Source organism: Bombina bombina, chromosome 6, assembly GCF_027579735.1.
Source record: "Bombina bombina isolate aBomBom1 chromosome 6, aBomBom1.pri, whole genome shotgun sequence".
NCBI lineage: Eukaryota > Metazoa > Chordata > Amphibia > Anura > Bombinatoridae > Bombina > Bombina bombina.
In genome coordinates, this window is record NC_069504.1 from 1,069,220,344 (window position 1) to 1,069,246,432 (window position 26,089).

Sequence of the window (26,089 nt, forward strand, 5' to 3'; positions counted from 1 at the left end):
TACACTATACTTTAATAAATTATTCCTATTTAAAACGAAATACTTACCTGTAAAATAAACCCTAATATAGCTACAATATAAATAATAATTATATTGTAGCTATCTTAGGATTTATATTTATTTTACAGGTAACTTTGTATTTATTTTAGCTAGTTCGAATAGTTATTAAATAGTTATTAACTATTTAATAACTACCTAGCTAAAAGAAATACAAAATTACCTGTAAAATAAATCCTAACCTAAGTTACAATTAAACCTAATACTACACTATCATTAAATTAATTAAATAAACTACCTACAAATAACAACAATTAAATACAATTACATAAACTAACTAAAGTACAAAAAATAAAAAATAAGTTACAAACATTTTACAAATATTACAACAATTTTAAGCTACTTACACCTAATCTAAGCCCCCTAATAAAATAACAAACCCCCCCAAAATAAAAAAATGCCCTACCCTATTCTAAATTAAATAAAGTTCAAAGCTCTTTTACCTTACCAGCCCTTAAAAGGGCCATTTGTGGGGCTTGCCCTAAAGAAAACTGCTCTTTTGCCTGTAAAAGAAAAATACAACCCCCCCAACATTAAAACCCACCACCCACATACCCCTAATCTAACCCAAACCCCCTTACAAAAACCTAACACTAATCCCCTGAAGATCATCCTACCTTGAGTCGTCTTCACTCAGCCGAGCAGCGATGGAACCGAAGTGGACATCTGGAGCAGAAGAAGTTAATCCTCCAAGCGGCGCTGAAGAAATCTTCCATCCGATGAAGTCATCATCCAGGCGGCGCTGAAGAAGTCTACGATCCGGGCGATGTCATCTTCCAAGAGGTGCTGAAGAGGTCTTCTATCCGGGCGATGTCATCTTCCAAGCCATCTTCCAGATTGAGCTCGCATTCTATTGGCTGATCGGAACAGCCAATAGAATGCGAGCTCAATCTGATTGGCTGACTGGATCAGCCAATCGGATTGAACTTGAATCTGATTGGCTGATTCCATCAGCCAATCAGATTTTTCCTACCTTAATTCCGATTGGCTGATAGAATCCTATCAGCCAATCGGAATTGAGGGGACGCCATCTTGGATGACGTCCTTTAAAGGAGCCTTCATTCGTCGTAGTCCGTCGGTGAAGAAGGATGTTCCGCGTCGGCGGGAGGAAGATTCAAGACCCAGCTTGGAAGATGACATCGTCCGGATAGAAGACCTCTTCAGCGCCTCTTGGAAGATGACATCGCCCGGATCGAAGACTTCTTCAGCGCAGCCTGGATGATGACTTCATCGGATGGAAGATTTCTTCAGCGCCGCTTGGAGGATTAACTTCTTCTGCTCCAGATGTCCACTTCGGTTCCATCGCTGCTCGGCTGAGTGAAGACGACTCAAGGTAGGATGATCTTCAGGGGATTAGTGTTAGGTTTTTGTAAGGGGGGTTTGGGTTAGATTAGGGGTATGTGGGTGGTGGGTTTTAATGTTGGGGGGGGTTGTATTTTTCTTTTACAGGCAAAAGAGCAGTTTTCTTTGGGGCAAGCCCCACAAATGGCCCTTTTAAGGGCTGGTAAGGTAAAAGAGCTTTGAACTTTATTTAATTTAGAATAGGGTAGGGCCTTTTTTTATTTTGGGGGGGGGTTGTTATTTTATTAGGGGGCTTAGATTAGGTGTAAGTAGCTTAAAATTGTTGTAATATTTGTAAAATGTTTGTAACTTATTTTTTATTTTTTGTAACTTAGCTTTTTTTATTTTTTGTACTTTAGTTAGTTTATGTAATTGTATTTAATTGTAGTTATTTGTAGGTAGTTTATTTAATTAATTTTAATGATAGTGTAGTATTAGGTTTAATTGTAACTTAGGTTAGGATTTATTTTACAGGTAATTTTGTATTTCTTTTAGCTAGGTAGTTATTAAATAGTTAATAACTATTTAATAACTTATCGAACTAGCTAAAATAAATACAAAGTTACCTGTAAAATAAATATAAATCCTAAGATAGCTACAATGTAATTATTATTTATATTGTAGCTATATTAGGGTTTATTTTACAGGTAAGTATTTAGTTTTAAATAGGAATAATTTATTAAAGTATAGTGTAGTGTTAGGTGTAATTGTAACTTAGGTTAGGATTTATTTTACAGGTAAGTTTCTCTTTATTTTAGCTAGGTAGCTATTAAATAGTTAATAACTATTTAATAACTATTGTACCTAGTTAAAATAAATTGAAATTTGCCTGTAAAATAAAAATAAATCCTAAAATAGCTACAATATAATTATTATTTATATTGTAGCTATATTAGGGTTTATTTTAAAGGTAAGTATTTAGTTTTAAATAGGATTAATTTAGTTCATAATAGAAATATTATTTAGATTTATTTAATTAATATTTAAGTTAGTGGGGCATTAGGGTTACTGTTAGACTTAGGTTTAGGGGTTAATAAATTTATTACAGTGGCGGCGGTGTAGTGGGGGGCAGGATAGGGGTTAATAAATTTATTATAGGTGACGACGGTGTAGGGGGGGCAGGATAGGGGTTAATAGGTTTAATATAGGTTGTGGCGGGTTCAGTGAGCGGCGGTTTAGGGGTTAAACTATTTATTTAGTTGCGGCGAGGTGCGGGATCAGCAGGATAGGGGTTAATAATTTTATTATAGAGGGCGACGGTATGGGGGGGCAGGATAGGGGTTACTAGGTATAATGTAGGTGGCAGCGGTGTCCGGGAGCGGCGGTTTAGGGGTTAATACATTTATAAGAGTTGCGGCAGGGTCTAGGAGCGGCGGTTTAGGGGTTAGTAACTTTATTTAGTTGTGGGGGGCTCCGGGGGTGCCGGTATAGGGATAGAACAGTGTAGTTAGTGTGAGTGCTTAGTGACAGGCTAGCAATAAAGCTGGGAAAAAGCCGAAGAGCAGCGAGATCGGATGAGTAATAACTCTCACAGTCCGCTGCTCATCGCCCCGTGGCTTTTTGACAGATTTATTTGATAACTTAGGCGAACGTATTCAAGGTCCGCGGCGGCGAAGGTAGGCGAGCTTAGGCGGGCGTATTGGGCCGGCGAAGGCAGAAAAGTAGACGGCTTGATAACTACCCCCCATTGTGTGACTAAGATCCCAATTTTATTTAAAAGGAATAGATTTTTTTTAATGTTTTTTGCAGCAGTTAAAAATGTTGTGCTTTTGAAAATGGATGTGTGCCAATACCTTTTTGTTTGTGTTTTAACTAGGTCACATTGGAAGCACTCCCAAAGATGTGTATATAAACTTTTTGTAAGTTGTGCTAAACCAACTTTTGTATTTGTGTGTATACATATATATATATATATATATATATATATATATATATATATATATATATATATATGCAGCCACCAATAATCATCCTTTACATAGGTTATTAGCTGCTTCTGAGCTTACATACGTAAAGCTTTCATCAAAGGAGAACAAGAGAATGAATCAAATTAAATAATTGAAGTAAATTATAAAATATTTTAAAATCACACGCTATTATATAATCTAGAAAATAAATATTTAGGATTTATGTCCCTTTAATAAAATTGTTTTGTTTATGCATAACTGGTCAATGTGTAATAAGGGGATTATCTATTTTGTTAAAAATAGAAGACTCTGGTGTAGATTGTCTCTTTAACCCCTTAATGACTGACGACGTGCAGGGTAGTCCTCTAAAAAAATACAGTTAACGACCGAGGATGTACCTTGTATGTCGTTTGTCTTTGAAAGCGGTGGAAGTGATCCCGATCGCTACCAGCCCCTTTCCTGTTATTGCAGCGATGCCTCGATATTGAGGCACCCTGCAATAAAAGTTTTTAGCAGTCCGATGCAGAGACAGCCATTCTGTGACCCTCTCTGCATCGGCCATTGATGGCTATGTTCGTTGGTGAGTGGGAGCTGAACAGGGAGGGGGGTGGGCAGCCATCGGTGGAGGAGGGGGGCGGGATCGCATATGGGTGCATACAAGGGTTTGTGCTCGTGCATGGGAGAGTGCCTGCGTGCATGCGCGTGCGTGGGAACCCTACACTATGGAACAAGTTTAAGGAGAGATAAGGTGGGACTCGGTGGGAGAGAAAGTGGTAATAAAAAATATTAAGCGATCTGGGAGAGGGTGGAGGGTTGGGTGTTGAGGGGGGGCAGCTACACTAAAGGAAATTGTTTCTTTTTTTCTTTTAAAAAAAAATAAAAAAAAAACATATTTGATTTCAAACTGGGTACTGGCAGACAGCTGCCAGTACCCAATATGGCACACAATAAGGCAGAGGGGGGGGCTAGAGAGCTGTTTGGAGGGGATCATGGAGGTTGGGGGCTAAGAGGGGATCCTACACAGCAGAATTATTATTATTTTTTTAAAACAAACAAAAAAACAAAAAAAACTTTTATTTTAGTACTGGCAGACTTTCTGTCCGTACTTAAGATGGTTGGGACAATTGTGGGGTGGGGGAGGGAAGTGAGCTGTTTGGGAAGGATCATGGGGGGGCTGATCTCTACACTAAAGCTAAAATGAATCCTGCACGCTCCCTACAAGCTACCTAATTAACCCGCTAAACCCTGCAAGGCCGCTAAATGTCGCTGCGCATCACTTGTGTATTATGTCTAGCATAATATACGTGTGATGCGCAGTGGCCTTCTAATTGCCAAAAAGCAATGCCAAAGCCATATGTCTTCTATTTCTGAACAAAGGGGATCCCAGAGAAGCATTTACAACCATTTGTGCCATAATTGCACAAGCTGTTTGTAAAAAAATTTAGTCAGAAACCTAAAGTTTGTGAAAAAGTTTGTGAAAAAGTGAACGATTTTTTAAATTTGATTGCATTTGGCAGTGAAATGGTGACATGAAATATACCAAAATGGGCATAGATCAATACTTTGGGTTGTCTACTACACTAAACTAAAGCCAAAATTAACCCTACAAGCTCCCTAATTAACCCCTTCACTGCTGGGAATAATACATGTGTAGTGCGCAGCGGCAATTAGCGGCCTTCTAATTACCAAAAAGCAACACCAAAGCCATATATGTCTGCTATTTCTGAACAAAGGGGATCCCAGAGAAGCATTTACAACCATTTATGACATAATTGCACAAGTTGTTTGTAACTAATTTCCGTGAGAAACCTAAAGTTTGTAAAAAAAATTGTGAAAAAGTGAACGATTTTTTTTTATTTGATCGCATTTGGTGGTGAAATGGTGGAATGAAATATACCAAAATGGGCCTAGATCAATACTTTGGGATGTCTTCTAAAAATATATATATATACATGTCAAGGAATATTCAAGGATTCCTGAAAGATATCAGTGTTCAAATGTAACTAGCGCTAATATTTAAAAAAAGAGGTTTGGAAATAGCAAAGTGCAACTTGTATTTATTGCCCTATAACTTGCAAAAAAAAGCAAAGAACATGTAAACATTGGGTATTTCTAAAATCAGGACAAAATTTAGAAACTATTTAGCATGGGTGTTTTTTGGTGGTTGTAGATGTGTAACAGATTTTGGGGGTCAAAGTTAGAAAACGTGTGTTTTTTTCCATTTTTTCCTCAAATTTTATTAAAAAAATTATAGTAAATTATAAGATATGATGAAAATAAGGGTATCTTTAGAAAGTCCATTTAATGTCGAGAAAATGGTATATAATATGTTTGGGTACAGTAAATGAGTAAGAGGAAAATTACAGCTAAACTCAAACACCGCACAAATGTAAAAATAGCCTTGCTCCCAAATGGACAGAAAATGGAAAAGTGCTGTGGTCATTAAGGGGTTAATAAACCAATCACAGTATGTCAGGCCAATGTATTCTATTTGAAAAACCATTAAAACAATGGATTATGTAAATAAAATAAAACCCAAAAAATAAATCAATCAAGAAAATAATTTTATTCATGAAATTATAAAAATAAAAGAAAATATAAGCATTTCTTCATGCATAATAATAAATAAATACATATATATTATATATATATATATATATATATATATATATATATATATATATATATATATATATATATATATATATATATATTTACAAGAAAAGAAAATAATACAAATAGAAAATAACTATTCTCTAGACCTCTTAGAGGCAGGGGGAGATTGCGGAGGTAGGGTTGCCACCTCAGCCATGTTTTCCTGGACACCTATGAGTTACAGATGCTGCAGTGTGCGCAGAGAGGAACATGAATTGCGTCCCTGGATCATGTTCCTCCCTGCACACCCTGCAGCATCTGTAACTCATAAGTGTCCAGGAAGACATGGCCGAGGTGGCAACCCTATGCGGAGGTGATCTCTTCCTTACAGACCTCAATACACTCAGGGTCCCCTAGATCAATAGAAGTAGATTTCTATTAAAATTTCTAATTTCCTTGTCAGCCCTCTCCCTTTGCTCCAACTCCCTCTGCTCTATGGCTACCCTGCTACCATCTATAGCTATCCTCTCCCTTTCTAATTCCATGGCCATCCCCGCATGATGGAAATGTTGCTGGATATATACTCCCAATGCCCCAATCAACTCCCGTTGATCAGCCCTATACTGCCTCCCCAGATTGACAATCTCCTGCAATGCTGCATCATCTGTTACAATCAGATGTTCAGGGGCAGCAGCAGGACCAGGGACAACAGCAGCACCAGAAACAGCTGGGGCATAAGCAGCGGGTGCTGGAGCAACAGGGCCAAGAGCAGATGGAGCTGAAGATACAGGATGTCTCCAATTAATTCCTCCGAACCCTCAAAGAGGCTTTCCTGGATCTCTCTAACAGCAATGGTCAGCTCCTCAGAAAATTGATGACTTTGTTCTGTACCTATTGTAAATGTGAAATACAAATATTATAATCGCTTTTAATTTCAAGGTAAATATTAAAGGGATTTTAAAGTGAAGAAATGAAACTTGCATAATTCTGATAGGGAATGTGATTTTAATACACCTTTAAATTCACTTCTATTTACAATTGTGATTTGTTCTCTTGGTATGTCCTTTTGAAATAGAAATATACACATATCCAACGCTAGTGATCGGTATTTGATGGTTGTTGCCTGCACAGAAGGATGACAAGATAATGAAACACACACTTATTTTCTGATATATAAAGAGAATGCAATATTAATCATTTTTCAAATTTACTTCAACAATCTATTTTGCTTCATTCTCTTGATATCCTTAGTTGAAAATCATAACTAGGTAGTATGAAAATCTGCTGATTGGTGGCTGCGCAAAGATGCCGCCTGTGATTGTCTCACCCATGTGCATTATTATTTTAAACAAAAGAATTCTAAAATCTAAATAAAAAAAATAATTAATAGTCAGTTTTAATGTTGTTTAAAATTGTATTCTCCATCTGAATCATGAAAGAAACATTTTGTGTTACATGTCCCTTTAAGCATAATTGATAATAGAATTCTGTATTTAAAGCTTTTAAATATTATACTTAATCAAAATAGTGAAATAAATCCTTTCGGCTAGATCTTGAGTTTGGCGTTAGCTTTAAAAAGCAGCGTTGAGTGGTCCCAACGCTGCTTTTTAACGCTCGATGGTATTACGAGTCTGACAGGTACAGGTGTACCGCTCACTTTTCTTCCGTGACTCAAGGCTACCGCAAATCCCCTTACGTCAATTGCGTATCCTATCTTTTTAATGGGACTTGCCTAACGCCGGTATTACGAGTCTTGGAAGAAGTGAGCGGTAGACCCTCTCCTGTCAAGACTCCTACCACATTTAAAAGTCAGTAGTTAAGAGTTTTATGGGCTAACGCCGGAACATAAAGCTCTTAACTAAAGTGCTACAAAGTACACTAACACCCATAAACTACCTATTAACCCCTAAACCGAAGCCCCCCCACATCGCAAACACTATATTACAATTTTTTAACCCTTAATCTTCTGACCAGACATCGCCGCCACCTACATTATACTTATGAACCCCTAATCTGCTGCCCCTAACATCGCTGACACTTACATTATATTTATTAACCCCTAATCTGCCGCCCCCAACGTTGCCGCAACCTAACTACACTTATTAACCCCTAATCTGCCGACCGGACATCGCCACCACTTTAATAAATGTATTAACCCCTAAACTGCCACACTCCCGCCTCGCAAACACTAGTTACATTTTTATAACCCTTAATCTGCCGTCCCTAACATCGCCGACACCTATCTACATTTATTGACCCCTAATCTGCCGACCCCAATGTCGCCGCTACTATAATAAATTTATTAACCCCTAACCTAAGTCTAACCCCCCCTAACTTAAATATAATTTAAATTAAACAAAATAAATTTACTACAATTAAATAAATTATTCCTATTTAAAACTAAATACTTACCGATAAAATAAACCCTAATATAGCTACAATATAACTAATAGTTACATTATAGCCATTTTAGGATTTATATTTATTTTACAGTCAATTTTGTATTTATTTTAACTAGGTAGAATAGTTATTAAATAGTTATTAACTATTTAATAACTACCAAGCTAAAATAAATACAAAATTACCTGTAAAATAAATCCTAACCTAAGTTACAATTACACCTAACACTACTCTATAAATAAATAAATTAACTAAATTAAATTAAACTAATTACAATTAAATGAAATAAACTAAATTACAAAAAAATCCCCACTAAATTACAGAAAATAAAAAAGAATTACAAGAAGTTTAAACTAATTACACCTAATCTAAGCCCCCTAATAAAATAAAAAAGCCCCCCAAAATAATAAAATGCCCTACCCTATACTAAATTACAAATAGTCCTTAGAAGGGCCTTTTGCGGGGCATTGCCCCAAAGTAATCCGCTCTTTTACCTGTAAAAAAAAAATACAATACCCCCCCCCAACATTACAACCCACCACCCACATACCCCTACTCTAGAACCCACCCAATCCCCCCTTAAAAAAACCTAAAACTAACCCCTTGAAGATCCCCCTACCTTGAGCCGTCTTCACCCAGCCGGGCACAAGTGGACCTCCAGACCGGCAGAAGTCTTCATCCGATCGGGGCAGAAGAGGACATCCAGACCGGCAAAAGGCTTCATCCAGGTGGCATTTTCTATCTTCATCCTTCCGGAGCAGAGCGGAGCCATCTTCTATCCAGCCGATGCGGAGCCATACTCTTCAATCGAAGTCCTAACGAAGAATGAAGGTTCCTTTAAATGACGTCATCCAAGATGACGTCCCTTGAATTCGAATTGACTGATAGGATTCTATCAGCCAATCGGAATTAAGGTAGGAAAAATCTGATTGGCTGATGCTATCAGCCAATCGGATTGAAGATTGGATCAGCCAATAGAATGCAAGGTCAATTCTATTGGCTGATCCAATTAAATCAACCAATCGGATTTTTCCTACCTTAATTCCGATTGGCTGATAGAATCCTATCAGCCAATCGGAATTCGAGGGACGCCATCTTGGATGACGTAATTTAAAGGAACCTTCATTCTTCGTTAGGACGTCGATTGAAGAGGATGGCTCCGCATCGGCTGGATAGAAGATGGCTCCGCTCCGGAAGGATGAAGATAGAAGATGCCGTCTGGATGAAGCCTTCTGGCGGTCTGGATGTCCTCTTCTGCCCCGATCGGATGAAGACTTCTGCCGGTCTGGAGGTCCACTTGTGCCCGGCTGGGTGAAGACAGCTCAAGGTACGGTGATCTTCAGGGGGTTAGTGTTAGGTTTTTTTAAGGGGGGATTGGGTGGTTTTTAGAGTGGGGGTATGTGGATGGTGGGTTGTAATGTTGGGGGGGTATTGTATTTTTTTTTTACAGGTAAAAGAGCTGATTACTTTGGGGCAATGCCCAGAAAAAGGCCCTTTTAAGGGCTATTTGTAATTTAGTATAGGGTAGGGAATTTTATTATTTTGGGGGTGCTTTTTTATTTTATTAGGGGGATTAGATTAGGTGTAATTAGTTTAAAATTCTTCTAATTCTTTTTTATTTTCTGTAATTTAGTGTTTGTTTGTTTTTCGTAATTTAGTTTATTTCATTTAATTGTAATTAGTTTAATTTAATTTAGTTAATTTATTTATTTATAGAGTAGTGTTAGGTGTAATTGTAACTTAGGTTAGGATTTATTTTACAGGTAATTTTGTACTTATTTTAGCTAGGTAGTTATTAAATAGTTAATAACCATTTAATAACTATTCTACCTAGTTAAAATAAATACAAAGTTGCCTGTAAAATAAAAATAAATCATAAGCTAGCTACAATGTAGCTATTAGTTATATTGTAGCTACCTTATGGTTTATTTTATCGGTAAGTATTTAGTTTTAATTTTATTTAATTATAGTTATTTTATTTAGATGTATTTAATTATATTTAAATTAGGGGGGTGTTAGGGTTAGACTTAGGTTTAGGGGTTAATAATTTTATTATAGTGGCGGCGACAGATTAGGGGTTAATTAATTTAATATAGTTGCGGCGACATTGGGGGGGAGATTAGGGGTTAATAAATATAATGTAGGGTTTGGCGATGTTAGGGACAGCAGATTACGGGTTCATTAGTATAATATAGGTGGCGGCGGAGTCCGGAGCAGCATATTAGGGGTTAATAGTATAATGCAGGTGTCAGCGATGTTGGGACGGCAGATTAGGGGTTAATAAGTGTAAGATTAGGGGTGTTTAGACTTGGGGTTCATGTTAGGGTGTTAGGTGCAGACATAAAATTAATTTCCCCATAGGAAACAATGGGGCTGCGTTAGGAGCTGAACGCTTGCTTTTTTTTCCACCCAGCTCAGCCCCATTGTTTTCTATGGGGAAATCGTGCACAAGCACGTTTAGCAAGCTTACCGCTACCGTAAGCAATGCTGGTATTACAGTGAGATGTTGAGCAAAATTTTGCTCAATGCTCACTTTTCTGAGGCTAACGCCGGCTTGCAGAAAACTCTTAATACCAGCGTTGGCTTAAGTGAGCGCCAAGAAAAAAAGGCTCGTTAGCACCGCACAGCCTTACCGACAAAACTCGTGATCTAGCCGTTTGTGTTACATGCACCTTTAAAGGGATATTCCAGCCAAAATTGAAAACCATATGGATGTATTTCAGGTTTGAATAGAAACATTTATGTAATATACATGTATTAGCAAAAATGCTTTTAATAAAAAATATAACTGTTTTAAACGTGTATTTAAGTATGCACCGTGCACCAGCATTTTAAACACAGCACTTGCTCAGAGAGCCTAAGGTGCTTGTAGCATCTGGTAATGACCTAATTCGTTAATTGCTCACATGATACAAGCACCTCTGTTGCTCAGAGCAGCTACAGTATTTAAAATGCTGGTGCACTGAGAATATCTTGCTATGCTTCACATGCATGTGCAGAGATAAATGCTAGCACTAAAACAGTTAACTTTTACTACAATCTTTTTTGTCAATACATTCATATTGCAAACATGTTTCTATTCAAAGATGTAATTCATCAATGTGCATTTACATTTTGACCGGAATGTCCCTTTAATTGTTTTTCACCATACACTTATCTCTTCAAAAATGTAATTGTGCCCTAAGACTGATTGACCCTTTACATTACATGCTTCAGCACAAGATTAACTATGTCACACCTATTGTTTTCTTCTCTCAGTAATCTCAAAATCTTATGTTACATGTATGTTGTCATGACAAACAACTCTATTTTTTTTATTTTTTATAAAAAGGTATCTAAAGCATTGACTAGCCATTAAACATATTTGCATAACAACATTAAATATTAATGTTTTTAAAATATTTAAAATACAGAAATATATCTTTGAGAATGTGGATGTTTGAAGAGTTTAAGCTACTATTCAATCACACATTTTCAAATAAATGTAATTTAACAGTGTTGGTTAATTGAGTCGGTAGAATGCACATGTCCCATTTTTCTCAAAGGGGTTTACTGGGACACTCCTTCCCCAATATTTTTTCAGAATTAAATTATATTACTTTGTATTAAATACAAATGTCCGATTTATGTTATATAACAGCCCTACAACCCAACTGCATCACCCCTTTAAATTGTAGCTTTCCAGCACCAGCTGCTGCAGCTCACCAGGAAATCTACTAGCATCCTCGTAGGCCAATCCGGCCCTTAGCTTATCAGGAAGCAGGAAGAGTACTCCTAGGAAAAATTAAGTTAATTCCAATGAACACTTTGATTGGTAAGCTTTACCAATGCTCTGTTCACATTTCTAACTCCATAGACTTTAATGGAGTTGGACATGTAATGAGAGCATTGGTAAAGCTTACCAGTCAAATGTAATCTAGCCCATAGTGTTGTTCCCCATGATTAAACAGTGTACTGTTATATTTTTTACTGTATTGCACTTTTGGTTGGTTGTGATTGTATACAACAAATAAAACTGTTTTATTATTCCATAATGTCTTTTGAGTTAGAGTTCTTCTTAATTATAAAGAAGGTATATTAAATAATTAGTTTGTATTGTGCTTGGTAAACTGTCACATGACATAAAAAAAAAAGTATTGGTAATTGGTATAGGCGAGTATTTGAAAACAAGTATCGGTACTTGTACTTGGTGTTAAAAAAATGGTATCGGTGCAACCCGAGTATACTGTGATTTTCTTGAGAAAGACAAATTAATGATTATGGCATTCACTGTTTCTTTAAGGAAGCACATTTAGAACATTCAGGTGTGGTCTTAATTTTCTTACCTGAGGAGGATATGGAAGAGGTTGGAGGTGGCCCCATAGCTCTTGTGACTTCTACTAAAATAAAAAGGTATATTAAATTAAATGTGAATATTAAAAATCAAATATAAATCATATGGATAATAGTTTTTTTATGAAACAATAACTAACATTAACTGACATACCTGTTGTTTGGCCAACACCTGCTTCAGGGGTGCTGCACATTATATCAGGCTGTGTTGCCGCTGAGGAGAAGATGTGGCTGGACTCGGTCACTATCATTACAGGCTCAACCATTGCAGGTAATGCCTGTGTGGCAGTAGCAGAAGCAGAAGCAGCACTAGTAGATGCTCTAATAATATATGTTTAAAAGAGAAAAAGTAATGTAACAATATAATAATTTAATTAAAAAAAATTATACTTCAAAACATCTGCGTCATGATTAACGCATGTAATATACAATTAATACCTGCCAACGCGTCGGTATCATGTTCCAAATCATCCATCAAGATTGTCCCCCAACCTCTCCATCAGCATATTTTTATAGGAGGAAAGCTCGGTGACATATGCAGTGCCACCGCCTGTACAACATGAAGACTTCTTCTCCCTGGCCAACTTTGACTTAAAAATTCTCTTTATATCTGAGAAGCATTTTTTGCAATGCTCCACAGATTTTGCATGGTTTCCCTCAGCAGAAACATTATCAGCAATTTGTCGCCAGATTTCGTTCTTCCTGGACGAAGTGGTCTTCTGGGCTTTAGCACCATACAAAAAATTGTAATGCTGCAGAACCATAGTTACAAGAAGCTGGTTCTCCTAAACAATGCACACTTTAGTGCATTTTCAATTAATTTTTATAGGCAAATGATCAATCATGTGATCATTTAAATCAGCCAATCAGGATGTCATATTAGTTTTTTTAAACAATCACCAATCATATAACTGTATATAATATTTTGTGAAGTATAAATTATTATTTGTTAATCGATTAACTACTAAAAATGAGATTTGACCCTATTTAACCTGAAGATGAGAGATCAAAGAAAATGAGAACCAAAAAAAACTATATATATATATATATATATATATATATATATATATATATATATATATATATATATATATATTTATATACATTTATAGATATACATATATATATATATATATATATATATATATATATATATATATATATATATATATATATATATATATATATATATATGTTTAAAGGGACAGGAAACACCAAAATCCTTTTTTTTTTCATGAAATGGATAGAACATACATTTTTATACGACTTTCCAATTTCCTTACCTTAATAAACTTTGCGTTGTTCTCTTGTTATCCTTTGCAGAAGGAACAACACTGCACTAGTGTCATCAAGATCTAGTCAGCCAATCACAAAAGACAAGTGTGTGCAGGCAACAATCTGCATCAGCTCCACTAGTGAAGGATATGTGTGTATTCATTTTCAAAAAGGGATACCAAAAGAAGAAACACAATTGAAAAGAGAAGTGATTTTAAAAGTATCTTAAAATTCCATGCTGTATCCGAATCATGCAAGTTGAATTTTTAATAGGTTGTTATTTTCATCAGAAGAATACAATCTCCATACATTGCAGTTGCAGAAACATTAAAACAGAAGAAAACATAGCACATGGATCTAACGTTGACATAAATCTTTATATGTTCACAGATTTATCAAGGCCAACAGGGAGGATACCACGATACATCTTGATGGATTTCTATGGCCACACCAAGGAGCAACCACTCCTCCCCACCGCTGCCACTGTCTCTTTTAGGCAACCCATGGGAGGATGAGACAGGGACTGATTCAGATGTCCCTGATACCTAAGGTAATTTTACATTAAAAAAACATGTTTGCAGTATTTGCCATAAAAGAGTGAGTTTGAAAGAAGTTCTTTCATGATGCAGGTTAATGTAAGGGATTGTGTTTTTGATTTAACGTATTTGATTTATTGCATCATGTTGTCATAACCGTCAACAGCAATGATGAGTATAATCCTCATCCTAACAATGATTTGTGTTTGTGCTTCATCTCTGACAGCTGAGAGTTATGAATCAGTGGCCACAGATCCTGCCTCAGCCATTTCGCCAGCAATGGCAGATAATGAGGTGGCTGAAGCAGAATGTAAGATATTATCATATTATGTTTTAACACTTCTATCTTGATATTGAATTGGTACAACATATCTTATTTTATTTTTATAGATGAAAATCGGAGGACACAGACCGACCCCATTAAACCCCATTTATTTTCCCGACTGGCTGAGAGCTTTGATAATGTTGTTGGGAACATCAGGGACATACAGGAGGCACTACAAAGCTTTTTTTTATTTTGCTTTATACCTTTTTATTTCAATATTTTAAAAATACGTTAACTGTTTATAATTAAAAAAAACATTGCTTTATTCAAAAATTGCAATATTGAGGGACATGTAAACATTAAAAAAAAAAAAGACAAATATATATTAATATATATATAGAGATAGATATATCAACATATTTTAAATATATACAGTATATATATATATATATATATATATATATATATATATATATATATATATATATACATGCAGTATATATACACATATATTTATATATATATTTATAGTTACATAAATATACATATATTATGAAATATGTATATATATATTATATATATATATATATACATACTTGTGTATATGTATACAGTATATATATATATATATATATATATATATATATATATATATACATATATATATACTGTGTGTGTATATATATATATATATATATATATAAAAGTATATTAGAAGATATATGTACAATGGTGTGAAAAAAGTTGCAATAAGAAGACTAAAATGTCTTCATTTGATAGACATTCAGGGTAAATAATTGGATACATAATATATATAGATATTCACAACATCGATGACTCTCATTTATCAACAGTCCAATGTTCAGTCCGATGTTTTTGACAGATGTTTTGATAAATAAAGTTGTCGAATGTAGACTCGCGGCAGCGAATGCTTCAAGATTAATACTTTGATAAATCAAGGCCCAGGAGTATATAATGAGTTTGGAAGTTCTAGGTCAGTTTTAATTTTGTTGCCGAAAAATTTTCGAAATAGTTTTCGTCAGCTACGATAACTAAATAAAAACTAGTAATAGGATGAAAATTATGATGAAAATCCATTGCAATAATGCACCCACCTTGCCCTCAATCATCTTTGAGAAACTTTAATTCCCAGAGTTAACCCACGTGACAATGCCAATCCTTGTTCCATATGCGCATGTGCGCTGTGCTATGCGCTTGTAGACAGGACAGTAGCGGGAACATATGAATGAGGGGGTTGAGCCGGTGCAGCACGTGGAATAGAACACTTATTGGCATTTGCTTGAGGGGAATCAGGGTGATAACTTCCCACAGTATGAGCTGCGAGGTAAGACAGACTTGAGAGGAACACTGGAATGTTGCTGGTATTGGGAGTGGTAGGTCAAGGCCTAAAGTGTGGTCTGAAAGCTTGAAGGCTACTGCCTATCAATCTTTCTAACTGCAAGCATTAGTACAGCTGCCATTTTTTTTCAAGAAATTGGTCTAATTGATATTTGACTGCGTATATCTCTGCTGCATTTTGTACTCCTCTTGCCTCTCAAATTGCTTCTAAAATCCTGAATACCTTGCCTGTCCTACATAATTTGCCCCAGAAGATGTAAAAAAATATTAGAATATACTAGAAAGCTTTATATTTTGGGTTTTGTAGTGATGTCCTGGAACAATTTTCTTCTTGCCATAGTTGGTCTCAATAAAGTTTCCTTTGCACAGGAACACTTTAAGGGATTCTAAACCCTGTACGACGCTGGTCGTTATGCCCTTAAGGGATTGCGCTATTTCTTCATGCCCCATGAGTGTGGCACTGCAATAATAGATTTGAAGAGTTACCGATGCAGAGAGGGCCACTCTGTGAACAAATATTTTCGAATTTTATTGAAAAATTCGAAAATGAAAATTCGAAAATAGAATGTTAGAATGTTATATAAACATTCGAAATTCGATTTGAACGAACGAATGTATCAAAATTCGTTTTAAATTTCGAATTTTTAGAAATAGCAGACATATATGGCTTTGGCATTGCTTTTTGTTAATTAGAAGAGAGATCGGGGTGGGATGTGTCAGGTGGGAGGTTGATCTCTACACTAAATCTAAAATTAACCTTACTAGCTACCGAATTTACCTCTTCACTGCTGGGCATAATACTAGTGTGGTGCGCAGCGGTATTTAGAGGTCTTCTAATTAACAAAAAGCAATGCCAAAGCCATATATGTCTGCTATTTCTGAACAAAGGGAAACCCAGAGAAGCATTTACAACCATGTGTGCCATAATTGCACAAGCTGTTTGTAAATAATTTCAGTGAGAAACCTAAAATTGTGAAAAAGTTAACGTTTTTTATTTGATCACTTTTGGTGGTGAAATGGTGGCATGAAATATACCAAAATGGTGCTAGATCAATACTTTGGGTTGTCTACTAAAAAAAATATATATATTTTTGATAGGTAAATCTAAAAAGGCTCTATGTCTTTTAGGTAAATGTAGTGATGGAAAACATGCTCTGGTCTTTTGGGGAAGTTTTTGTCTGAAATGCCCAGTCCTTAAAGGGTTAATGATAGGGATGTTTCTAAAAATTCGAAATTTAAAACGAATTTTGATACATTCGTTCGTTCAAATCGAATTTCGAATGTTTATATAACATTCTAACATTCTATTTTCGAATTTTCATTTTCGAATTTTTCAATAAAATTCGAAAATATTTGTTCGAATAATAGAATGTTTAGCTATGTATTCATTTAATTTCAAAATGTAATATTCGAATGTGACATTCGAATTCGAATGTGACATTCAAAGTTGAAATAGTATTTCTAGTCTACAACTGTGTTTAATGAATGTAATATTCGAATTTGAATGCTACATTCAAATTTGAATGTCACATTCGAATTTGTAAAATTATTTCTAGTATACAAATGTGTTTAATGAATGTAATATTCGAATTTGAATGCTACATTCGAATTCGAATGTCACATTTGAATTTGAAAAAGTATTTCTAGTCTAATACTGTGTTTAAATGTGATATTCGATTAGAATGTGATATTCAATTTGAATGTGACATTCGAATTCAAAATAGTATTTCTAGTCTAATACTGTGTTTTATAAATGTAATATTCGAATTCGAATGTGACATTCGATTTGAATATGATATTCGATTCGAATGTGACATTCGAAATAGTGTTCCTAGTCTACAATTGTGTTTTATAAATGTAATATTCGAATTTGAATGTGATATTCGAATGTAACATTCGAATTCGAATGTGACATTTGAATTTGAATGTGACATTCGAAAACTGTAAATAACATTCGAAAATCGAATTTTTAAGAATATTCGTTCTTATCAACATTCTATTATGTTATTCGAATTTCTACAATAACATTCGTTCTAACATTCAAATTCGGATATAAACTCATTCGCCCATCCCTAGTTAATGATTCAGATAGATTTCTAGTCTAATACTGTGTTTTATAAATGTAATATTCGAATTCGAATGTGACATTCGATTCGAATGTGATATTCGATTCGAATGTGGCATTCGAAATAGTGTACCTAGTCTACAATTGTGTTTTATAAATGTAATATTCGAATTCGAATGTGATATTCAAATGTAACATTCGAATTCGAATGTGACATTTGAATTTGAATGTGACATTCGAAAACTGTAAATAACATTCGAAAATCGAATTTTTAAGAATATTCGTTCTTATCAACATTCTAATTTCTACAATAACATTCGTTCTAACATTCAAATTCGGATATAAACTCATTCGCCCATCCTTAGTTAATGATTCAGATAGAGCATGCAATTTTAAGCAACTTTCTAATTTACTCCTATTAATTTTTCTTCGTTCTCTTGCTATCTTTATTTAAAAAGCAGGAATGTAAAGCTTAGGAGTCGGTTCCACACACTAATGGCATTGCAGCCTGTGCACTTTTTCTTTGCATGTATTTGAGAATTAGAACTGTTGAAATAAAACTCTGTGAACAATCAGTTGATTCTTCCTATAGAAATAAGCTTAACCCACGAGTATGGGTTTAAATTATGCAATCACATATACGACGACGCATATAAAAAAGCATCGTAGCTCTGGAGAAGACTGGAAATTGATGTTACTTCCTCATGTTCACAGCTTCTGTAAATATACTATTATTATATATTATTATATATACCCATGTGTACATTTATATTGGATGTGAGATACATGGATCTACATCTTATAAGTTAATATTACTATATCTATCCTTCATACACAATTATGTGATGTGAGTTATAGTACAATAATATGTCATAAACATGATAATATTACCTGTTTTTTATAGCCATTTCAACACAGGTCATATTATCATGTTTTATGAATATTAGTGTAATAAAACACACATCCCATGGATGTGTATAACAATTACATGGTAAATAACAAAGGACAATTATTCTGTTGAACTATAAATAATTTTATTTTTTACGTGGCCTTTTGGATGAGGGAGTTGAGGTGCCTGTGGTGGATTGCCTTCTCCTCCTTGCTCCTGCAGTTTCTGGTGTTTCAGATGGTGTGCTGGTGGCAGATGATAGAATTGAGGCATTGGCCTCTATGTATTAAGCCGTCTACTTAGCTGCATTCGCCAGCCCAATATGCTCGCCTAAGCTCGCCTACCATCGCCGCCGCGGACCTGAATACGTTCTCCAAAGTTATCAAAAAAGCTGTCAAGAAGCCGCGCACCAAGTACGGAACGATGAGCAGCGGACTGTTGTTAACTAACAGTCATCGATCTCGCTGCTCATCGGCTTCTTCGCAGCTTTTTTGATAGCCTGTCACTAAGCACCCACACTAAACTACACTGTTTTACCCCCTAAACCGCCGCTCCCGGAGCCCCCCACAACTAAATAAAGTTATCCCCCCTAAACCGCCGCTCCTGGACCCTGCCGCAGCTATAATAAATGTATTAACCCCTAAACTGCCGCTCCCGGACCCCGCCACCACCTACATCATACCTATTAACCTTTATCCTGCCCCCCACTACACCGCTACACCTATATTCAAGATATTAACCCTTATCCTGCGGATCCCGGACCCCGACGCAAATAAATAATTGTTTAACCCCTATACCGCCGCACCTGGAGCCCACCGCCACCTATATTAAAGTTATTAACCCCTATCCTGCCCCCCACTACACCGCCGCAATCTACATTAAACTCATTAACCCCTAAACTGCCGCTCCCGGACCCCGCCACAACTAAATTGAATGTTTAACCCCTAAACCGCCGCTCCCGGACCCCGCTGCCACCTATATTAAACTTATTAACCCCTAAACCTAAGTCTAACACTAACACTAACACCCCCCTAACTTTAATATTATTTTAATAAATTTAAATAAAACTTACTATTACTAACTAAATTATTCCTAGTTAAAACTAAATACTTACCTGTAAAATAAACCCCTAAGCTAGCTACAATATAACTAATAATTACATTGTAGCTATTTTAGGATTTATATTTATTTTACAGGCAACTTTGTATTTATTTTAACTAGGTACAATAGTTATTAAATAGTTATTAACTATTTAATAGCTACCTAGGTAAAATACTTACAAAATTACCTGTAAAATAAATCCTAACCTAAGTTACAATTAAACCTAACACTACAATATCATTAAATAAATTAAATAAATTACCTACAATTACCTAAAATTAAATAAAATAAACTAAACTAAACTATAGTACAAAAAACAAACACTAAATTGTAAAAAATAATAAAATATTGCAAGAACTTTAAACTAATTACACCTAATCTAAGCCCCCTAATAAAATAAAAAAGCCCCCCAAAATAAAAAAAATGCACTACCCTATTCTAAATTACCAAGTAACCAGCTCTTTTACCAGCCCTTAAAAGGGCTTTTTGCGGGGCATTGCCCCAAAGTAATCAGCTCTTTTACCTGTAAAAAAAAATACAATCCCCCCAACATTAAAACCCACCACCCACATACCTCTACTCTAACCCACCCAAACCCCCCTTAAAAAAACCTAACACTAACCCCCTGAAGATCATCCTACCTTGAGCCGTCTTCACCCAACCGGGCCGAAATCTTCATCCAAGGTGCGCAGAGGAGGTCCTTCATCCGATAGAAGTCTTCATCCAGGCGGAGTCTTCAATCTTCATCCATCCGGAGCGGAGCCATCTTCAAAGGAGCCGACGCGGAGCCATCCTCTTCAACCGATGACTGAACGACGAATGAAGGTTCCTTTAAGGGAGGTCATCCAAGATGGCATCCCTCGAATTCTGATTGGCTGATAGGATTCTATCAGCCAATCGGAATTAAGGTAGGAAAAATCTGATTGGCTGATTCAATCAGCCAATCAGATTGAAGTTCAATCCAAATTCGAGGGACGCCATCTTGGATGACGTCATTTAAAGGAACCGTCATTCGTCGTTAGTCCGTCGGCCAGGAAGAATGCTCCGCGCCGGAGATCTTGAAGATGGAGCCGCTCCTCGTCAGATGGATGAAGATAGAAGATGACGCTTGGATGAAGATGTCTGCCGGTCCGGATGTCCTCTTCTGCCTGGATAGGATGAAGACTTCTGCCGGTCTGGATGTCCTCTTCTGCCCCATCGGATGAAGACTTCGGCCCGGCTGGGTGAACACGGCTCAAGATAGGATGATCTTCAGGGGGTTAGTGTTAGGTTTATTTAAGGGGGGGTTGGGTGGGTTAGAGTAGGGGTATGTGGTTGGTGGGTTTTAATGTTGGGGGGGGTTGTATTTTTTTTACAGGTAAAGGAGCTGATTACTTTGGGGGCAATGCCCCTCAAAAAGCCCTTTTAAGGGCTGGTAAAAGAGCTGGTTACTTGGTAATTTAGAATAGGGTAGGGCATTTTTTTTATTTTGGGGGGCTTTATTATTTTATTAGGGGGCTTAGATTAGGTGTAATTAGTTTAAAGTTCTTGTAATATTTTTTTATTTTCTGTAATTAAGTGGGGGTTTTTTTGTACTATAGTTTAGTTTAGTTTATTTTATTTAATTTTAGGTAATTGTAGGTAATTTATTTAATTTATTTGTATTGTATTTTAACTAGGTAGCTATTAAATAGTAGATATGTGCAGCTTCGAAAAATTCGGTTCGGATCGATTCGGACCGATTCGAATTCCGTTTCTGATCAATTCGAATTCGGAAGAAATCCAATGAATGCGTTTCGGATTCTTTCGGATTCGTGGGAAATTTGGTTTGATTCGGTTCGATTCGAATCGATTCGGAATTTCGGTCAGTGTTAAGTGGGATGTGCTGTGTATTACACTAGTATACTGTACAATACTAGTGTAATACACGGCCATCCGAATCTACCGAATAAATTCAAATCGATTCGGATTTATTTGGTAGATTCGGCACTACCCCAATTCGGAAATTAGAATCGATCCGAATCTCCGAATTCCACAAATTCGTCTGAATTTCGATTCGGACCGAATCGAATCGCACATGTCTATTAAATAGTTAATAACTATTTAATAGCTATTGTACCTAGTTAAAATAAATACAAAGTTGCCTGTAAAATAAATATAAATCCTAAAATAGCTACAATGTAATTATTAGTTATATTGTAGCTATCTTAGGGTTTATTTTACAGGTAAGTATTTAGTTTTAAATAGGAATAATTTAGTTAATAATAGTAAGTTTTATTTAGATTTATTAAAATAATATTAAAGTTAGAAGGGTGTTAGTGTTAGTGTTAGACTTAGGTTTAGGGGTTAATAAGTTTAATATAGGTGGCGGCGGGGTCCGGGAGCGGCGGTTTAGGGGTTAAACAATTTATTTAGTTGCGGCGGGGTCCGGGATCCGCAGGATAGGGGTTAATTAGTTTATGTAGGTGGCGGCTGTATAGGGGCGGCAGATTAGGGGTTAATATGTATAATGTAGGTGGCGGCGGGGTCCGGGAGCGGTGGTTTAGGGGTTAATAAATTTATTTTGTTGCGTAGGTGTAGGGGGGGGGAGATTAGGGGTGTTTAGACTCGGGGTACATGTTAGGGTGGCGGATTGAAATCCAGGTACGCTGGCCCGGAATAGTGGCGAGCGTACCTGTTAGTAGTTTGATAACTAGCAAAAGTAGTCAGATTGTGCTGAATTTGCATTCGGAACATCTGTAGTGACGTAACCATCGATCTGTGTCGGAGTGAGTCCGGCGGATCGAAGCTTACGTCACTAGATTCTACTTTTGCCGGGCAGTAGGGCTTGATAACTATGGCGAATCAGCCTCGCCACAAATACGCTGCAGAATTCCAGCGTATTTGCGGTTGACGGCTTGATAACTAGACCCCACTGCCTTGATGTTGTGTAAAGTGTTCCACCAACACACCCAAAAGCTGATTATGTTATCTCTATCTATTGTCTGCCTGCAGCTGCATATCAACCAGCCATCTCATCAGCTCTATGCCCTCATCTGTGGTGCTTCTGAATACCCTCCTCTGGATCCTAATGTATTCAGCATCCATGGGAGAATCCAATGCACACTCAGACTGTTGAGCAACATGTGTGGCAATTGTTTGTGGGCCAGGAGTCCGGATAACAGGTGATGCTGATAGACGTGCTGTTGCTGGAGGTTGAATTATTGAATCTGCTGCTGTTGGTGCTTCTGCTGAAGCTGCTACTACTGTTGGTGCTTCTGCTGAAGCTGCTGCTACTGTTGGTGCTTCTGCTGAAGCTGCTGCTACTGTTGGTGCTTCTGCTGAAGCTGCTGCTACTGTTGGTGCTTCTGCTGAAGCTGCTGCTGCTGTTGGTGCTGAAGCTGCTGCTGCTGTTGGTGCTGAAGCAGCTGCTACTGTTGGTACTTCTGCTTCAGCAGCTGCTGCTGTTGTTGCTTCTGCTGAAGCAGCTGCTGCTGTTGTTGCTTATGTTGAAGCAGCTGCTGCTGTTGTTGCTTCTGCTGAAGCAGCTGCTGCTGTTGTTGCTTCTGCTAAAGCTGATGCTGCTATTGATGCTTCTGCTGATGCTGCATGTTGATTCTCTGAAGATGGAGGAGCTCATCCTAATGCTGCTGATGGAGGAACTTGTCCGAATGCAGCAGATGGTGGATGTAGGCAAGATGAATCAGAGTCCCACTGTAGCATAATGTGCGACAACCCAGCCTCTTTAATATCCTCATCCTGTGACATTGTGCCAGGATAATAGCTGTCACTGGCTTGAGTATGTGATCACATTTGTGGGGGGGGAATACCTATACCCTTTGTGACTGTGGTGGCTCCCCCTCAAACCCAAAGGGAGGATATTCCTCTGGCCATGAATTCTTCCAGGGGTGATATGTCAATGTTGGTGACATCACTCCCGGCTCTTGTTTTGAGATCAGCCAACCATGCTCCTGCCTGGGAGCCAACTCTTCATGTTGTTGCCAGTAGAATCGTGGTGGTGTTCACCAATGCGACCTAACTATCTTTTATGTTTTCTCCTCTCTCTTCTCCCTGTAGCTCAAAGAACAATCCAAACACACGCAAGAAAATGATGGTTGCGCAGGGGTTTATATAGTGGTTTTGAATGGCGTATTTAAGTGACGCTTTATTACTGACTTTAGGTTTCGATTTTACATGTGATATACTAATTTGCATAAAACTACGCTTTATTAACAACTTACGCTTGCTAAATACTGGCTAAAGTTACTGGCGACTCCAGAAATGTGTTTTTCCGCACATTTCTGAACATCACCAGTTTTGCCTATTTACGTCACTATTTAATCTTGCAGACCAGTATATGTGATTCCCTCGATGTGCGACGTGCATTTACGGGCGACGCAGGTTTCACTATGTGGCCGAATTATCATTCTCCGAATGGAGCTTGATGTCCCTGTTTCCGCTCAAGCTTTCAGGCTTGCTGGAAACAGCAGTTATGAAGCTGCTCCATAACTTGTCTGCCTGCTCTGAGGCTACGGACATCAATCCGCCCGATCCTATACGATCGGGCTGATTGACACCCCTGCTAGCGGACGATTGTGCAGCATTGCATAAACAGTTCACAAGAACTGCTTGTGCAATGATAAATGCTGACAGCGTATGATATGCTACATCGTATCATATCCACTCGCGCTTTCATAAATCGGCCCCTATGACTAAGACTAAATTGAAATTTGCCGTCAAAATTAACACTGCTACATAGGATACCTGTGTGTGTTCTATTTGGATCCCTAATTTCTGGTCATAATGGAGAAAACAGTCAAGAATGTGTTAGAAAAATATTGCAGTTCTGTATTTTTATAAATTTGGTAATCCTAGCTTCCCTTGTTTATTTGGTAAGAACATAATATTTTTTCTATTACATGTGTTTTTCACTCCTTCCCTTTATTTATGTTTCAGTTTCACAAAGTTAAATGGACACGAAACATCCTGATTCAGAAAGAGCATGCAATTTAAAATTTGGAAAAACTTCCATTTCATTGTATTGGACAAAAGCCCAAGTGGAGGCTGAAACGTTGATTAACCTTATGTATTTAAAGGGATAGAACGGTCAAAACTGAAATGTGCATTGGTGCTTTTCAATTTGAATAGAAACATGTTTGCATTTTACTTCCTTTAGCAAAAATACTTCTAGTAAAAGTTATTACAATTTATCTGCAGCATATGCACATATCCTGTGAGGGCCTGTGCATCAATATTCATACTCCACACCTGGCAGTGGTGTGTATTGCTTCTGAAGACATAATTTGTGTCATACAAACCACCGCTGACTCTCTAAAATGGTGTGGTGTTTGAATACTGGTGCACGGGGCCTCACAGGATATGTGCGTATGCTGCAGAAAAACATTAATAACTTTTAGTAGAAGCACTTTTGGTAATGGAAGTATATGGCAAAAAATCTTATATTTCAAAATGAAGTGCACCCATGATCATTTCATTTTTTACCTTTATTTCCCTTTAATAAAGTTGTGAAAGAGATCTACGTCATGTGTGATTTTATCAATGCTAATAGACTATGGGGCCAATTTATCATGTCCACTGCACATCGATAAATGCCGACAGCATGCACTGTTGGCATTTATCATTGCACAAGCATTTCCAGTGAAATGCTTGTGCAATGCCGACCCCTGCAGATTCGCGGCCAATCGGCCGCTAGCAGGGAGTGTCAATCAACCCGATCGTATGCGACTGGGTGGATTTCTGTCTGCCGCCTCAGAGGTGGCGAACGAGTTAAGGAGCAGCGTTCTTAAGACGGCTGCTTCTTAACTCCTGTTTCCGGCGAGCCTGAAGGCTCGAGCGGAAACAGGTGCATACGGCCCCATTCAGGCCATGATAAATCGGCCCCTATAGCTCTGAAGTATTGCAAATACATCTCATATGTATATATATATAGATCCCCAAAATACAAAATAGCAAAATACAAAATTATTCTGAAATCCAACATTTTTAATT

The 26,089-nt window shown here is 36.9% G+C and overlaps 1 protein-coding gene and 1 long non-coding RNA gene across 3 annotated transcripts in view; one reads left to right on the forward strand and one right to left on the reverse strand.

The window, feature by feature from the left end:
• Positions 1–15,047, forward strand: part of LOC128664187 (uncharacterized) — a 100,781-nt gene extending 85,734 nt beyond the window's left edge. The window contains exons 2-5 of one of the 2 annotated variants that reach the window (XR_008402930.1): positions 12,583–12,692; positions 14,298–14,457; positions 14,670–14,753; positions 14,834–15,047. This is a non-coding gene — a long non-coding RNA (uncharacterized LOC128664187). The remainder of the gene's footprint in view (positions 1–12,582; positions 12,693–14,297; positions 14,458–14,669; positions 14,754–14,833) is intronic. The other variant, XR_008402929.1, reaches the window with a different exon arrangement.
• Positions 1–26,089, reverse strand: part of LOC128664186 (aldo-keto reductase family 1 member C1) — a 105,032-nt gene that overhangs the window by 71,885 nt on the left and 7,058 nt on the right. The window lies entirely within an intron of this gene.